This window comes from Peromyscus eremicus, chromosome 2 (genome assembly GCF_949786415.1).
Source record: "Peromyscus eremicus chromosome 2, PerEre_H2_v1, whole genome shotgun sequence".
NCBI classification, from domain to species: domain Eukaryota; kingdom Metazoa; phylum Chordata; class Mammalia; order Rodentia; family Cricetidae; genus Peromyscus; species Peromyscus eremicus.
Genome location: NC_081417.1, coordinates 77,248,948 through 77,254,947, shown reverse-complemented (window position 1 = coordinate 77,254,947; position 6,000 = coordinate 77,248,948).

Below are 6,000 nucleotides of genomic sequence, written 5' to 3'. Positions count from 1 at the left end.
TTTTTTTTTTTTTTTTTTTTTTTTTTTGGTTTTTCGAGACAGGGTTTCTCTGTGTAGCTTTGCGCCTTTCCTGGGACTCACTTGGTAGCCCAGGCTGGCCTCGAACTCACAGAGATCCGCCTGGCTCTGCCTCCCGAGTGCTGGGATTAAAGGCGTGCGCCACCACCGCCCGGCTCAGCTCATTCTTACCCTACACAGGGAGAGCTCAGTTTTCAGACATTTGTCTTCCATAGAATTCACATTTCTATGTTAACATTTAACAACATCATCTTCCATAGACAGATTCATTTTATACCTCTTTGTACATCAATGATTTTCATAACTTTGTTTGAAGCTAAGAAAAGTTTACAAAGGAAAAGGTAATGGTACTAGCTTTTATATTTTAATTGATTATGTAATAAATAAGCATGGATCTGTGGTAGGAATAGACACATTGGAAAAGCCTTAAGATTGCATCATCACACATGACTTCTAGTAGTTTCTATGAGAACTATTACAAAGCAATGAGAAAAATTGATAGTAAATTAGCTGAAGAAAAAAATTTTTCCTTCTTTCTTCACCCACAAAATTAATTTTAAAAGTACTAAAGAGTCTTACTGTGTAGCTGACCTCAAACTCAAAGTCCTCCTGCCTCAGCTCCTAAAGTGTCACCATGCCTGAGTAGTATTTTAGTTATTTAATGGTTAGGTACATCTTTATCTTTTATGTATTTTTAATCTTATATTTGTCATAATAGATATTTAAGTCATTTTCTACAATAGCTTAGTTTGAAAACTAAAATTTACATTTGACACCAGGAAAAATTTAAGAACACATAAAGAACCACAAAATAGTCACATATTTTAAAGCATGTAATGGAAAAATGACTTTCTGTCAAGAGTGTAAAGAATCCACATGTCGAAAATCTGCCCTTGGAACAGTTTTTCACTCCCGTGTTAAAAAAAAAAAAAAAAAAAAAAAAAAATCCTCTCACGTCCCTTCATGCACGTAGCAGGGGCTGAGAGAAACAGGCGAATCATCATTTCCGTCTTGGTCTTTCTTTAAGTCCTTGGCGTTTGCTTTTTTTCTTTTTTTTCACACACTACCCAAAAGGTGTAATTACCCAACAACCCCGCTATCTTGGCTCCTTGAGCCTGTGCCAGTGAATACAGCTCCTTCCTGTCCTGGCCTTGGGTCAGAGGACACAATAGAGTTTTCTTTCCTGATAGTAAAGGAATCACCGACAGTAACAAGCTCCATGGAGATGCCCATTTCAATCCTAGATTTCCAGACAAACACAATTTTAAATAAACATTTATTTTCTGAAAATAAAATAATGTACTTGATGTTGTGTGTATGAGTTTTTCCCCTTCATGCATGCATGTGTGTCACATGCATGCTTCGTACCGAGGAGGTTAGAAGAGGGAGTCAGTTCCACGGTACTAGAATTACAGAAGGATGTAGCTACAAGGTGGGTGCTGGGGACTGAACCAGGAGCCTCTGCAAGAGCAACAAGTGCTCTTAACCACTGAACCATCTCTCCAGCCCCACAAACACATTGATTTTTCTGACAAACCACTCGTTTTTTTGAGTATTGATATTGAAAACTTGTTATCTAGCAGCTGTTTGTTACATTCATTATCAATATCACACATTGTTCAGCTAATACACACAGAGACAGCCATACTAGGTTATAAATTATTAAAACACATGGCAGAAAACTAGGAGGGGGTAATAGCTCAGTGGCAGAGCCCTTGTCTAGCATGGTCAAGGCCCTGGCTTTGATCTATAGTAACGTGCCCCCCCACACACACACACACAAAATCATGCATGATGGTCAATAGCCTTGGGTCTCACTACTTTATCCCTTTGTCCCACCTCACTGAGGTTGAACAAATCCCTCCTTGGGAACATCCTGGTTCTCTCCCAAATCCAACAATCAAAAGGGTTAATGCCTGGCAGAAACTGAGCAGATGCGTTGCAGGCACTTCCCATCCTGGCTGATTAGCACCAAGCCACTAAGGGGTTAAGTATATTGACTGTCACCCCACAGCTTTGGGGTGTTGAAGCTGCCATGCACCTTCCTGACATAGATCAATCCAGTTGTGTTTTGTTAGGTTTTGTTTAAATCTACACCAATACTGCTCAAACTCGAGCATGCAACAGAATCCCTAGAGGACTTGTTAAAGCATGTGCTGCTGGGCCTCACCCTCAAAGGTTCTGAGTAAGTCCAGGGTGGGGTCTGGGAATGTGTGCTGTTCCCAAGCCATGCTGATGTAGCTCATTCACGGGTCTACAGAGAGCCTCAGTTAGAAATGAATCTTGGTAATCACAGTTTTAAAATATTAACATGCACACGAGTAGCATGCAACCTCGGGATGCAGGTCCTTTCTTCATCAGTGGGTCTGATGTAGAGTCTGAAGTCCTAATTTCTACCAAGCCCCCACTTGATGCCAGTGAGGGCTTCACCTTGAATCAAGGTCTCTGTGGGACTTGAATAGCAAGGACTGGGACACTAAAGAGAATTCACTCCTCATCTCCACACATTGAAAGTCCTACATGTAAATCTTTGTTTCTCTCTGTCTACAATCCCTTCTATCCTTCTTCCTTCCTTTCTGTCTCTCTTTCTTTCTTTCTTTTCTTCCCCCTCTCTCCTTGCTTCCTTCCTTCTTTCTTTCCTTCACCAACTGTATTGTAACTCTGTCTTCTTTTCTTCTTCTTCTCACCAGCTCCCTTCTCCCGTTCATCTCTCTACTTCTTCCTTCCCACACTCACTCTCTGGTTTTCTTGCCATCTTTAGAAGTCTTTAAAATCCTGGACTTCTCTCAGGATTGTGTCTCTGTGTCCATTTTTTAAATAGCAAACAAAGTAATGCAGAACAAAACACGGCTCCAATTGCTCATAAGGGAACTCTCCCCAGACTGTCTCCGACTTTCACGTTTCCAAGGACGATGTCGGGAATGAGTCTAGGAAAATGCGTGTGAGCACATGTTAGGGAAACAACGCAGCCAGCCAGGTCCAAAGGGAGTGCCCAGACATCTCTTATTCTAAAAAGTTCTTAACTGGACCATTTTGTCTGAGACTAGAAATGTTCTCTGTTTGTGAACTAATGTAGCAAACATTTTTTTCAGATATGGGTTTTATAAACTTGACTGTTTTCTGGCTTTTAATGCTGCTTAAACCCTAGTTGAGAACAAACAGGCTTCTGTGTGCCTTCCTCTGTACTCTCCTTGCCCTAGGGCTGGGCAAGCTGCTTGGCAGCCAATTCTGTGACAATCTGCAAGTCTTAGCACTGGAGGACAGAAGCATGGCTCAGCCTCACAACCCTCCGGTAACCAGAGACTGAGGCAGACGTTTGTCATTAATTAGCTGGGTCTGAAGGTTAATTCTGAACTATCTCCTTTAGTTTTGTCTCTCTCTGTGACAAGTGGCCGGGGCTTGGATTCTAAATCAGCTCTAGCAGCATCAAGCTTCAAAACCTGCTGCGCATTAATCACTTCACCTTATTTTATGGTGAGGAAACAAAACAATCCAGGAACTTGCAAGGCAAACCCCATGGAAGCAATGCCTAGAAGTCAGCCCTCCATTTGAAGCAGTAGTTGCTGAATGCCAGCACAAGTTTGCACCCCCAGAAGTCATTTAGAGTTGTCACCACTCTGGGATGCTAGTGACACCAGTAGGTAGAGCCCAACATCCCCGTGCTGTTGAATATCCTACTATGCCAACAAGGTCCCCACCCCCATCCGCGTGATAGCAAAACTATGGTCCAAAGCATCCATAGGGCTGCGGCTGGAAGGCCTTGCTCAGAGGATGCTCAGTCTGCATCACATCTGCTTCCCTTTTTGAATGAAAACTGAGAGAAAGGAAGGGAGAATTCATGAAGATAAGACCTTCAGTCTGTAATCATGAAGTTTGTTTTTGTATTGGGGGGTTTTGTTTGTGTTTGCTTGTTTTGTTTTAAGCTGCAGTTTGCCAGACCCTGGTTGGAATGACAGAAGAATCAAAAGTAGGAAGGTACCAAATTCTAATGTCAACAGGGTCTAGAGAGCAATATAAGTAAAGCATTTCAGGGGGCAAAAAATGGGGGTGGGGATACTGGACAAAGACATCAGAAATACTTCTATTTGTTATAGAAGAAAATAGCAGCACACCCACAACCAAAAGTACCATGTTGACCCAGTTCAGTCTTCCCAGTCAAGGAAGCCCAAGGTCATTAGCACAGGTGCACACGACCCCTCCAGCCAGAACCACCAGCCTCTCCACTTGACCATCAACTCAGGACTGGGGCTATGGAAAACCCAAACAAAGATATTCCTCATTTTTCTTTTATTGGAGAAACAGCTATTTCTCACATCTTTTGTTGATCTTGTTGCTCTGAGAAATTGAGAAACAGAAGCCAGGGCCAGATTTGTTTTGTTTCAATTCTGGAAAATTATAAATTGATTGCTTTTTGTTTTTTTATTTATTTTTTGGTACAGCTTGCTAGCAAAAAATTTTGATTTTTTTTACAGTTTTTTAAAAGCTGTAAACACATAGATGGCGCTACAATAAAATGTTATGTGGCCCATGAAGCCTAAAATATTATTTGCTACTTACAAAAAAAAGTTTTTTTTGAACTCTCATCCAGTGACTGATGGAAGCAGATGCAGAGAGCCACGGCTAAGCCCCAGGTGGAGCTCCAGGAGTCCAATCGGCGAGAGAATCGGCGAGAGAGAGGAGAGAGAGAGAGAGAGAGAGAGAGAGAGAGAGAGAGAGAGAGAGAGAGAGGAGGGATTATATGAGCAAGAGATATTGAGACCATGATTGGAAAAAAATCACAGGGACAAATAGCCAAACTAGCAGAAACACATGAACTGTGAACCAATAACTGAGGAGCCCCCATAGAACTGGACCAGGCTCTCTGGATAAGTGAGACAGTTGATTAGCTTGAACTTTTTAGGAGGCCCCCAGGTAATAGAACCAGAACCTGTCCTGGCTCATGAGTTGGCTTTTTGGAACCTAGGGTCTATGCTGAGACACTTTGCTCAGCCTTGGTATAGGGAGGAGGGGACTGGACCTGCCTCAAGTGAATCTACCAGGCTTGGCTGACTCCCCAGGGTAGACCTTGCCTTGGAGAAGGTAGGAATGGGTGGTGGGTTGAGGGGGAAGGCTAGGGGGTGGGAGGAGGGAGGACAGGGGACTCAGTGGCTGATATGTAAAATTAAATTAATTATAAAATAAAAATATTTTTAAAAAAAAGTTTGCCAACTTCCGATTGTGTGAAAGTGAAGTTTCTTTATAGTCTAAGTGATTTAGAACAAAACAGCCAAGTTCTGGAATCTGTGAGTCATGAAATGAATTTACAGGAAGCTTATTATAGGATTAAAGTGTTAGTACTTTTCTACACAGCACATTTTTTTTATTCTTTGTGGATTTCACATCGTACACCTCAATCCCACTCATATCTTTGTCCCTTTATATCTGCCTTCTGCCCTTGCAACCTCCTCCTGAAAAGTAAAATAAAAATTAAAAAAAAAAAAGACAAAAACAAAAATTTCATCATGGAAGCTGTAGTGTTACACTGAGTCTCCATACATCTTTACTTGCAAATGTTCATTAAGTTGAGTCATTGGTCCTATAAGCAGCCTCTGGCTTCTGCTACACTATCAATCTTGGATCCTCACTGGGACTCCTCTTAGATATCCTGTTGTTGCCCTGTGTCATGGAGATCCTGCAGCTTTGGATCTGCAGGACTGGCCCCTTCACATGCTCCAGCAGTTCATAGATGGGGTAGATGTTGGGGTGGGCCAACTCACAGCTATGGATCTGGGCCTGGGTGATAGCTGAGTTGGTCAGCCCACCAGCTCTCCTGCATCCTCACCACCAGGACAAGCTCTCCAGCACTTGCCTGGCTAGCTTAACTCTTGCCACAGACAACAAAGGGCAGTGCCAGCTCTCCCACTCTCACACCTTTGGGGCCAGCTCACCCACACTGATACTACCAGGGCCAGCTCTACTGCACTGTCCAGTCAAGGTCCAGGG